The 12,169-nt window shown below is 40.9% G+C and overlaps 1 protein-coding gene across 16 annotated transcripts in view; it reads left to right on the top strand.

Annotated features, from left to right (window-relative positions):
• LOC142385463 (pleckstrin homology domain-containing family A member 5-like) overlaps positions 1-12,169 on the top strand; it is a 230,400-nt gene that overhangs the window by 121,882 nt on the left and 96,349 nt on the right. Inside the window, exon 1 of one of the 16 annotated variants that reach the window (XM_075472030.1) lies at positions 5,171-5,274. The exons of the other annotated variants lie outside the window; for them this stretch is intronic. The gene's annotated coding sequence lies outside the window, so the exon portion shown is untranslated. Of the gene's footprint in view, positions 1-5,170; positions 5,275-12,169 lie in introns of those variants that run through there. 16 annotated transcript variants of the gene reach the window in all.

The raw sequence follows: 12,169 nt of genomic DNA on the forward strand, positions 1-12,169 counted from the left end.
CCTCTTTGTCCCTCCACACAGACACACACGTACCACCAGCTCTTCATGTACACCGAAACACCAATATCTCTGTTAGCGCGTTTTCACTCTCCATGTCCCCCTGCTGCATGACACTGGCTCGGGCCTTTATTTCCTTTATGCACTGCACGTGCACCATCCTTTGTAATACTGCGGTTGCCTAAGTGCATGGCACTCTGCAAAGGACCCAAAGTCATTATATGAGACTGACCTCTGACCAAGTGCAACGTTTTTTTTTTATTGTCCCTTAAGAGCTTGCTTTTATTGCCTTTTTGAAGAAATGGATGCAGGAAAACACAACGTACTTTGACCCAAAAAAATGAAACTATTTTGGTCTCTGAACAGAGGAGTTGAAACCTCACCCAAGACTATGGCTGTGTTCGAAACCGCATACTTCTCCTACTACTCCTACTACTCATACTAACTTTAACTTTTTTTAAGTTCCCGGATGCATACTAGATTCGCCGAAATGTTGGGTATGCATCATGAGATTACTACTCATACTCAAACTACCCAAGATGCAACGTAACTTGACGTCGCCGATCGTCATTTCCTGTCAAAACGGCAGTTACAAGCTAGCTACAACTAGGGTAGGTTCACTTCCTGTTTTCAAAACAAAACCACCAATTGTATCGTAATGGCTTTCCCTATGATAAAAGGCAACGGGTATTTTTATTTTGTGAAAATAACCGGAAGTGCGTTGCTCACTTCGGCTAGCTTTAGTAGCGCTGAATTCGTGGGAACAAAATTGTAAATAGCCGGTATTTTGTCAGATTTTCAACATGTTGGGGATCTAAACGACTACTTTCTCACTTGAAAATGTTTCAAATGTTGCTAAAGTTTACAAAGTTTAGAGCTTAAGCGAAATCAGCTTCAGGCCGGCTGATTTCGGCTCAGGCAGGAGCGAAATGCATTGTGGGTAAACGCTCTGCATACTGCCTGATCAATGAGTATGCAGTATGCTGAATGGAAGTATGCAGTTTGCAAGTATGTAGTATGCGGTTTCGAACACGGACTATGTGTTCACGTGCTCTCATCTCCTGTCTCCTTCAGTAGATTATGTAGATGCATTTTGTCACAAATAATGATAAAGTCAAAGTCTTTCAGTAATCAGCGTCAAGTGGGGGTCCAAATGTAAAGAGTTAAAAAGAGAGAAGTAAAGCAACCTAATGTCAAGACATTGCAGGTGTGAGAGGGGAGAAAAAAAAAAAAGAGCTGAAACGATATATGACGTACTGTAAGACTTTGTCAGCTGTGTTGGATTTTATTATTGAATTATTAAAGATATGCTTTTGTTATAGATATATAACATACCAAAATATAATAGAAATAAGCTGACAAACGTGTAGAAAGTTGAAGTGTAGCAGAGATATGTTCAAGATCTTGGGGTGGTGAGACACTCCTTCTCAGTGGCATGTCCAGGATTACATCATCGGTTGTTAACAAGCACTGTAATCCCTCATCCATCACTGTAATCCCTCCGTCTGCAGTCTCTGTCTGCCCGGAGTCTGCATTTCAGTAGAATGGTGTTAGAGTTGTTCCAGCGCCATATTCCTGCTGCGTCCTTCCTCCCCCCTTTTCTCAGTTTTGTTCTTGTTCTGTATCCTAGATATCTTCTCTTAACTCATCTTTTGAGGTCTTATTCTAGTATTACCGTCTCTACTTCTTATACGTATTGAGGCCATTTACAGTCAGCTTTTCAGCTGTGATAGCAGCCATCTCTTCGTCCTTTGTGCCTTCAACCCAGCAACCAAAGCAGATCACCTCTGTCAGTAGCATGAGTAAAAACAGCATAGTGGCTCTTTAAAGGGATAGTTCGCCTCTTTTGACATGAAGCTGTATGACATCCCATAGTAGCAATATCATTTATGAACATTGACTTACCCCCTGCTGCGTCCTGTGAGCCGAGTTCCAGCCTCGTTTTGGCGTTGACGAAGGTAGTCCGGCTAGTTTGCTAGGGTTTGCTACAAAACTCGGCTCACAGGACGCAGCAGGGGGTAAGTCAAATTTAATAAATGATATTGCTAATATGGGATGTCATACAGCTTCATGTCAAAAGAGGCGAACTATCCCGTTAAAACCTAACATCAGGTTTAGCATTTACAATTTTCTTTCATGTGAGCACATACAAGTTTTCCACTACCATAATCGCGGCATGTAGAGTAAATGGTTTTACTATGTTTTATTAAAGTGAGACATGAATAAAGCATATAAACCGCCTGCGTTTGAGGGACTTCAAATTCATAGACTGGAGCGTTGTGAGCAGGTGGTTGTGGTGGATGACAAAGATTATATTATAGCGTTTATTTCTACTCAGAGCAAGTTGCTGTATCAGAATATGATGATGTTACTGTTCCCACATGGGCCTCCTTTGATCACAGTCAAACTCTCATTTGACTGTTACACTGAGTAGTGAAGAGAAGCCTTTGAAATAGCATAGACACACTACAACATGTCAACACAAAGTCACTTAAAAGAATGTTAATGTTGAGCCTTCATATCCACTACAGGCTCTGTGATCTGACAAACGGTGTGGAAGTGGAGGGTTACCTCCTTTATTTGTTGGAAAGGTTTCAGCTCGGAGCAAACAGATTTTAAGGAGTGACACGTTCTTTGAACTGCGAAAGCTTCACACCCGTGGCTGTTCTAGAAATAGCTCAGTGGCGGAAACAGCATAAAGGAACATTTAGGAAATGATCCCAGCTAAAAGAAAAAAGGATGCTCGGGCTGGAGAAATAAGTGCTGGGTCAGATCAGGAGATGTGGCATCAAAGTCGGATCACCACCCAGAGAAGTGCGTCTTGCTTCATAAAAGAAAAAGGTGTTTGAGAGACAACTGAGTGTTAACTTCCAGCTAACGTCATAAAACCCCAAAAACTCCACATCTGAGTTGGCATCTTCTAATCTTCTAATTATCTTTGTACACTGGAAAAAAAATCAAAGTCTTACCAAGTATATTTGTCTCATTTCTAGTCAAAATATCTCATTACACTTAATATAAGACACAACTGCCTAACAAGTAGTATTTCAGCCACATATAGGGACTTGTTTGAAGACGATACATCTGAAATATCTTGTTAAATGAAAAAGTCTTGAAAACAAATTGTTTTGAGTCACATATCAGATGAAACAAGCTTTTTTTGACATTTGAAGAGGTTTTTAAGCTAATTTCAAGATCACTTTTATCTCAAAAGTCCTAAAAATCACATCTTATTTCAAGAAATCTTGACAAGCCAATTTTCACTAGTTCCAATGGCAGATTTATTTGCTTATTTCAAGCAAAAAAGTCTCGTATTTGTTGTTGTAGTGGCTATTCGTCCTCTTGTGTCAATAATCAAAACTAAAACAAATGTCAAAACCATAATAAACTAAATGAAATCAAACGGCCACTGAGACACCTAGGGAGTGAATTTACGCAGGTAAATTGAGTCCATTGTCCAAGCAAAAAATTAGGTTTCTTTAGGTTTATTTCTCCAAACACAGGCAAACAAACAAAGAACAATGGCCTTTGCCGCCTCTCTTGCCCTGGTAAAAAAAAACTATTTGCCCTCCCAGGTGCCTGCTCACCTGTGACTGCCTGCTCATCTAAATAAACTCTCCCAGTGCGCCCCAGCTAACCCGTGCTTTCAAAATAAAAGCATAATTAAATACCCAAATTAACTCAAACAATACTAAATATCATAAACAACCAAAAAAGGTTTATTCCCCAAACTAAACCCCCAAAAGATAACTAAATAATAAGTGAGCCAAATATACAAAATAACAAATAGCTCCTACAGTTGTTTTTCTTACTTATTTTTGGAGGGGCATTTGTTCCAGTGTATGTAAATGAGTGATGATGATGTGACACGTGAAAGACAAAAGAACTTCACTCCAAGTCACTTGTTGTTTCGTTTACATGAACTCCAAAAAGCAACACAATTCCAGTGTTCGCCTTGGATGCTCCATGCTCGTGCGTTTTGATGGTGTAACTGTAAGGTCGTGTGCCGTCCAATGTAAACAGATAGAAGGAGACTCCCAGCGGTCCTGATGACCACCTCTGACGGTTCGCTTTTTGACGAACTGACTCACAACTGAATCATCGTGTTTGTGTGTGTCTGATGTGCTAAAAGGCGGCTGTTTGAGAAGAAGGTCACACAATACATAAGTGGCAGAACGAGGCCAATGAAAAATCGATGTTTTCAGTTAAATTGTGGAAAGAAGTCTTGAAAGTCCAAATCTTGTTTCCACTGCGGTACTTCTCGTTGCTGCTAAGCAGAGATGGGACCAAGTCACACATGTGCAAGTCTCAAGTAAGTCTCAAGTCTTAGCTTTCAAGTCTCAAGTAAGTCCCAAGTAATTTTTTCTTGGGCAAGTCAAAGTCAAGTCACCTTATTATAGCACTTTTACCTGCAGAATCTGATCTTAATAAAGTGAAAAGACAAGATATAAGTAACTGTCAGTAAACATCATTGGCCAATGTGTCCAACCTGTCCACCCCGTATCATATCAAGCTAACGTTAGCTAACTACCGACTACGCTAACAGGATAATATTAGCTAATTTGACAAGCACTTACTGGTCAGAATGGGTCTTCAAATGACGAACAAAATTCGAAGTTATGCTAGATGCTTAACACTCAAGTGATCGTGTCTCAAGTCAAGTCAAGTCAAGTGCCGAGTCTTTAACTTTCAAGTCCGAGTCGAATCTCAAGTCTTTTATTTTTTGTCAAGTCAAGTCACAAGTCATCAAAACAGCGACTCCAGTCGACTCGAGTCCAAGTCACAGTGACTTGAGTCCCCATCTCTGCTGCTAAGTGTTCTACGTAGTGATATCTCAAAATTTGTGAAATAACCTCAAGAAAGTGTCAAATTCTGCTTTTCTTGTGTGGGTCACATTTCCATGAAAATGGAAAAAGTTGAGTCCCTCGATGTCTCCCTTTGGTGTGTGTGTATGGATGAGAACATCCTGCTCTGTTTGTGCCTTTGAATTAAGCTTGAGAAAGGATGAAAAGCTCTTTCCTTGTTCAGTTCATCTTTAGAGGGGAAACTTGTGGGCTTATTCCTCAGGCTGCCGCGCCACGTTGACGCGTCAGTTTGATAATACTGGAGCAGAAATGGCGCAGGCAGACCGGGAGAGAGAAAGCAAAGAGGGGAGGGCTGTTTAGCGGCGCTCACACAAGAAACACTGCTGCCTTCACCCTGGGCAAAGCCTGTGAAAGAAGCAGCCATCCTCCTCCTGCTCTGCCTGCCTCCTTAACACCTCATAACAATCCTTGGGTAAGTCAAGAAGCTTTGTCCCTGTTGTGTCTTTTGGCTGTGTGTGGAGCGGTATGCTGGCACTGGGAAATGTGCCATGCAGTGTGGCATATGCTGAGACGTTTTTTTTTTTTTTTTTTTTATTGGCATTGGAGATTGCGATGAAAGATTCACACGTACTGTTGCCAAGGCTTTCTTTGAAGATACAAGCAACATAGCGGAGCCGCGCAAAACATAGTTCTGAGCTGTGTGTGTAGTGTTTCTGCTGGGTGATTCAGAGTTGTGATTTCCCCACAGCAGCTAATGTGATTACCACTGCTTGACAGCTGTCACTGGCTGCTCAGGCTTGTGCAGAACAATCATTGGCGAGAAATAAAAGCAGAGCAACACATGAGAGCGCTGCCTTGTTTCCTCGCATCAACTGATATTCGAGATGGATTTTAGGGTTCACTCTGTGTGGATAGGGAATTCAGAAAAAAAATGTATGTGAATATATCAAGGTAAAATATGTACTTTTTTTCTAAATTGTGAATGTAAAATCACAGGATCCATTTTTCCATATCGTCTATAAAATGCTTCTGTTTCATTATATATCTGGTTAAGCAAATTAAACTTTAGTCCTTCTTTCTCAGTGTTTTTTTTTAATAGAAATAGAATAGAAAAATACTTTAGTCATCCCCCAATGGGGGAAATTCAAATTAGTCAAGTAGCTCAAAAATTTATTAATATTTACAATGATTGTATATCAACATCAACAACAATACCAATTCTAATAAAAATACTACTAACTAATAATAAAAAAATGACGAAATAAATAAAATAAAATTAAAAAAAAAAATATATATATATATATTTTTTATTATTATTTATTATTTATTAAAAAAATTTAAATTGTGTGTATAAGGTGTCACAATTTTCTAGTTTCCCAACAGAAAATCCGAAGTGTAGTTTTTTTTAGCCTTCATTCTTGAGAAGCGACAACACTAGAAAAGCACTATATAAGTATACTCCATGTACCATTTCCTTATCTAGAAAATAATAATAAAAAAATAAAAACACATTTTTCATCATACCTGGTGTTGCAAGAAAAAAAAAGTCTCATTTGTGGTTTTCAGGGAGGAAGAAGACTATACACAATACAATTTTCTTCTAAATTGACAGTGGAAATATCACTAATTCTGTATTCACAAAAGACCGAAAAGTCACATAATCTGGCTAACATTAAAAAAATACGCATCTCTGGTTGATTAGATGTTAAATTCCCATCGACATGCTGCACATACATGTGCTGGCAGACGCATGGCTGCAGGGACCATAGTGAGGTCCACAGCACAGCTCCGAGCTTGGATGGCTCCATCATGGTCCCGGTGGCTGTACGACGGCTGAAGGACGGGGATTCTTGGGCTGGAGAATGTTTGGCAGCATCTCCATTTTTATTATTTTTTTTTTTCAGAGTAAGTTTTTGTGTTTTATCTCTCAAACTGGCAGCTGGCATAAGTTCTGGTGATAGAATTTGACCCGCATAGAAGTCTTGACATGTACAACAAATTTCGAAAGGGGTGTGACTAATAGCAAATGAACAAACAGCAAACATTTTTTCCATCTTTACTTGTTCAAATTAAAAGAAGAGCCCAAATATTAGTGACGCAGTTGAGAGAGCAGTGCCTGTTTTTGTGGCCTCTTTTTGTTGCTGCCTATTTGTGCACTCAGTAAATCCATACAGGAGCGCTCTGTATGTGCATGTAGCTCATAATGTTTACTGTGCATGCGCCCATCCAGTTAAAACCGGATTTCTGAAGTACTTCAATGGGTGCAGGAACTGATGGCTGCTTGTATGTATGAGTATGAAATTTTCTTCTCTGTGGCATTAAGTGCATCTTAATACTACATGAATGTGAATGTTGCCGATATGCGTGAGGTTTAAGTGCTATTTACACTATTTCTGACTTGGTCCAGCAGCTAAGTGCTCATATTGAAGCCAGCTCACCTTTTCCTTTAATGGATCATTATTAGCAGTTCTCAGCGCTGACTCCTTGTCAGCCTTCACACTGAATTACTTGAAGCCAAACACTTGAGGTGTGGGTATGTAAAATGGGCAGGTTTGTACAGGCTAAAGGCTAAAAAGGGAGAATGACTCCACGGGCCTTTTTATGCACTGAAGAGCTGACTGCAGAAGACAGAGATGATGGTGATCATAATGATGATGGTTAGAGAGGAAATATGGAAGAGAGAATATGAAGCAAAATATGGCGTTGGTTCCTTTCCAGATATCCCGTCTCCATCAGTCTTCTGGATTAAATCTTTGCCTGACTGATGGCTCTCACCTCTTGTGACCTTCAATCCCGTCATTACCACGAGCAACGTAAGGGCCAATGTGAGAGTGTGATAAGGCAGTGAGCGATGTCCTTTATGCACCACCAGTCCGCGGGGTTGTTGTGTGCTGTTACATAACTCACAGATATTTGTGAGATGCACTAAGAGGCTCAACGTGTGCACTTGTGCCCAGTGGTGACTCTGTTCACTGCTGCTTATTCAGGATGATTTGAACCGGATGACGGCAGACCTTGTTTGTCACGCAGCCAATGTTGATGCCACAATGGTGTGTGGGACATGGTGTGTATCTTCTGTACACAGCATCGGAGGTTAGATCTTCTGCTTCATCCTATGTTTGAATGTGAATTTTTGCATGTTTATGCATTTGGCAGACGCTTTAATCCTGGGATATCCCAGGCATGACAGACAACAACAGGTATTTTTGAATGGTTTTATATCCAGTAGACTTCACCTAAGGCTGCATTTTCTCTCCCAATCTTTTCTCTCTTTACACTAACAATTTCCCATGTAATAGTGACGTGAGTAAGCTATTTTATTATATTTTAAATTTTTTTTAACCTTTCTTTTTACCCAATGTTTTTAATGATCTCCCTTTAAATACTCCGTCCTGTTTTCATTTCGTTTTTGCATTTAAAGGACTCACTACTTTTATTTGTGTATTTTATTTGCATTTTACTGTCCCTGCTTTTGATCTTAAAGGGATAATCCGGAGTAAAATGCAATTTAGATCAATTTACGGGATGATTGGGAGTACATACGTTGAGTTGACATCAAAATCATGTCATTCGGATGTGTTTTGAGAATTTCGATTTGACCGTTTTTAGCCAAAAGTCGTTAGCCTGGAAGTCAGAGGGGCATATCATGTCACCGCTACAAAACGCTATTTTTATACCTCTTCTACAGCTCTAAACAACATAACACTTACGTGGTAGTGAGTAGAGGGTCCCTAAAGCCAAACCGAAGTGTCCCGAGGTCTTCATGTGGTCGGATAGAGAGTCCAGAATGAATTTAATCAAGCCAGTATCTTTCAGGAAATGTGTCTGCTGCAGCTGCCGCTACAGACCGTGGTGAAGTTGGTTTGATATTAGATATTCGACAGATATTCACAATAAGGAAATAAGGTGTCTTTTTTTTTTTTAAACCAATATCAAACCAACTTCACCAACTCAACGTATGTACTCCCAACACCCCGTAAATTGATCTAAAGTGCATTTTACTCCGGATTATCCCTTTAATATTTGTCTTTTCTCCCACTGTAGCACTTTGAGATTTTGTTGTAAATGTAAAGTGCGTTATAAATAAAATGTATTATTATTATTATTATTATTATTATTATTATTATTATTATTATATGCAGATGCCTCTGCTTTTCTCACCTGATCCACACCACTGCTTTGACCAGTTACCAGCAGCCAGCTGCCAACCAGACATTTAGAGAACACTCATCTGAGCCCAATGTTACAAAGACAAAGGAGTTATGCTGTGTGGACAGAGAAATCAGTATCCCTCAGTATCCAGGCTCAGTTTGTAGGGCAGGTCAACTTATTAAGGTATCTGGAGATAGTGCTGGACACCTGTCTTTGTAATCAGGAAAGCACTCCAACACCTTCACCTTGCTAAGGAACACATTTTAACTTACACCCTCACCTCTAAACACAAAACTGAAACTCTCCCGTCTATTTATTTAATTATTTTTTTAATATCAGTCCTTTTGTTACTTGTGTTAGGTGTGTTTTCATGTGTATTTGGGTAATAGCCAGGAGAGGATGCGGAAGGGGAGAGAATGAAAGGTCAGAGGGGAGTGAGAGCTGACAGGCAGGAAGACACTTAAGTATGAAGGTAAAGGAGAAAATGTGAGAGAAAAAGGTCAGGGCGGGGGCAATGTGAAGAAAGACATGAGGTGGAAACCAAGAGCTGGGGGTTCGGACGGAAAGGAGGAGAAGGTAGGAAGAAAGGAAAGGGTGGGGGGCAGGCCAGTCAGTGCCGGTGGCCTTTCTGAAAGGTTAGTGGCCCGGCCAGAGGGAGACAGAAGCTGAATGGCAGCCGCTCCACAGGGAGGAGAGAAAAGCTGTGGCTACATCACACACACACACACACACACACACACACACACACACGCAGTTTTCTGACCACAGGGCGTCTTTCTCACATGGTATTTAAAACAAAGCACGTTTGTCCACAATGAGGACTAATGACATTAAACATTAGCTGACATTTCACATAGATGGACGTATCAGAGCTATTGTTCAAAGGCAGTACATGACTGGCTGTGTGTGTGTGTGTGTGTGTGTGTGTGTGTGTGTGAGAGAGAGTGTATTGCACCTTGTGCTTCGTCATGTGTTTGCAGCTTGTGGGGGAAAGCGTGCCTCTAAAATATTCTCAGCTGTGCAGCAGTTAGCTCCCTCTCTGCAGATGTTAATCATGCAGAGTTTTTAGTGTGTGTGTGTGTGTGTGCGTGTGTGCGTGTGTGCGTGTGTGCGTGTGAGGCATGCTGGGTGGGTGGAACAACTCAATTGGCTTATCTCTTTTACAGCAGAGCCAGTGTAACTCAAAAACTCCACTTATAGAACAGAGTCATCTAAGGCATTCATTAGATGGAACTGTTCTCAGCGGACCAAACGTGTTTTTCTCTTTAAAGCGCATACTTGTCCTCACCTACATGTATAACGGCATTAGCATTTTAACTGGTGTTTATAATAGTGCAATGGGTAATCTTGGGGCTTTTTAGTTGAACAGTGTAGCCAGGATTGTAATGAGCCGCTGATTACTGTAAACGTAACAAAGTAACCACAAAAACCCCCTTCTCCGAGTGAAAGTCCTACATGTGATTTAGAGGATTAAAAAAGATGAACGTAGGCACACTTTAAGAGGCAAAAACATTAATAATCCAGCAGCAGCACATTTGTTGAATTTAATCACACCACTTCTTCTTTAAGATATATTGGGATTGAGAAAGCGATACTTTCTCCAAGAGGTAAAGAGTTGTATGTTTTGTCTCCCGTAGAGACTAAAGAATCGATGATGTATACGGTTTAGTCTCATTTTGCATGTGTTTTGCATACATTTGTAATGTTGATAGATGTGTTTTCACTGCTTTAAAGATTTATGGTTTTCTTTATCCTAACAGTGGAATGTGATTATTTCATCACCATCAGATGTGTGACACAGATTTTGTCTTAATAGCTCTGATCTTGATGAAGGCCTGACGGTTTTATGTTGATGATAAATGAAGTGCTTATCTGGAGATTTTACCATATCCATTTGGTCAGGTCACTATTAATTAGGGACCGAGCAGTGAAACTGCAAGGACCCTATTGTATCTGTAAGGTTTCCTCTTTCTTTCTTTCTTTCTTTCTTTCTTTCTTTCTTTCTTCTTATTCTTTGCAAAAGGTACTCAAAAACTCTTGAAATTTTGCGAGCGCCACCTGCCAGTCGACAACATGAAAGATTCTAAACTTTATATTTTTGGGAGTCGCTCATTGGCTCTGTAGCGCCCCCTACCATGCTTAAAAATGGTCCCCGCACTGGGGTTAGTTTCGCGTGGAACGTCAAAATTCGGTACACTCATTCATCATGCCCAGACGCACAAAAAAGTCTTATGCCGCCATGGTCCCACATTCACAGGAAGGCGGCCATTTTGGATGGAAGGTGCGTTTTCGTGCCATTTTTGACCGATTCCACGCCTTGCATATGATCGAACTCGTCCTACAGATTTAATGCTACAGACTTCAAACTTGGCCAGGTTACTCTTAAGACATGGAGGGGGGGGGGGATTCATGGGGAAACTTTTTCAAAACGACGCCTCAAAGTTCTATGACTCGCCATCACTCGCCACAAAAAATGAAGTCGCTTATAACTCCCACATACATTATCCAATCTGTCCCAAACTTCATACGGTGAATGCTGGACCCAGCCTGAACGCGCACATATAACATAGTGACATCTTCCTATAGCGCCATCTGCTGGTGGTTGGAAACGCCTTTTTTTTTGCCACACCTCGCATTTGAGCGAACTTCTCCTCCAGATTTAATGGTAACAGCTCCTAACTTGACCAGGTTACTTTTAAGACATGGGGGGAAAAACTCATGGAGAAACCTTTCCAAACTCTGAACGGTGTCGGCGTGGCCAGGCGGTGAAAATTGTGTGATGGCGACCTTGTACGTATGTAAAGGGTATCGTCTGTGGGCGGAGCAAAATGGCTCAGTGGCGCCCCTAGAAATTTTCAAAAAGCCCTCCGCTTTGGGGTTATTATGTGCTCGTACGTACGCAGAGGGTATCGTGCGTGTGGGCAGAGCTGAGCGACGACAGCGTCCAGCGCATGCCCCAACGTGCGCACATCTCGGTCCCGCATACAGCTGCTTGCAGCTTTCAAGTTAGATTTAAGTTTTGTAAATAAATTGTATTCAGAGGACAGACAAATACAAATCAGGTGGAAAACATAACCTCATCCAATACAACATTCACATGCACTGCCTTTTAGGAGACGTTGCATCTTTATAAACAGCGAGTCTGTGTTTGGAAAGCTGTAAGAATTCAGCAGTGTCTGCAGGTACATGCACCAGAGTCGATGATCTCACATGGG

The sequence above is a fragment of the Odontesthes bonariensis genome, chromosome 8, assembly GCF_027942865.1.
Source record: "Odontesthes bonariensis isolate fOdoBon6 chromosome 8, fOdoBon6.hap1, whole genome shotgun sequence".
NCBI classification, from domain to species: domain Eukaryota; kingdom Metazoa; phylum Chordata; class Actinopteri; order Atheriniformes; family Atherinopsidae; genus Odontesthes; species Odontesthes bonariensis.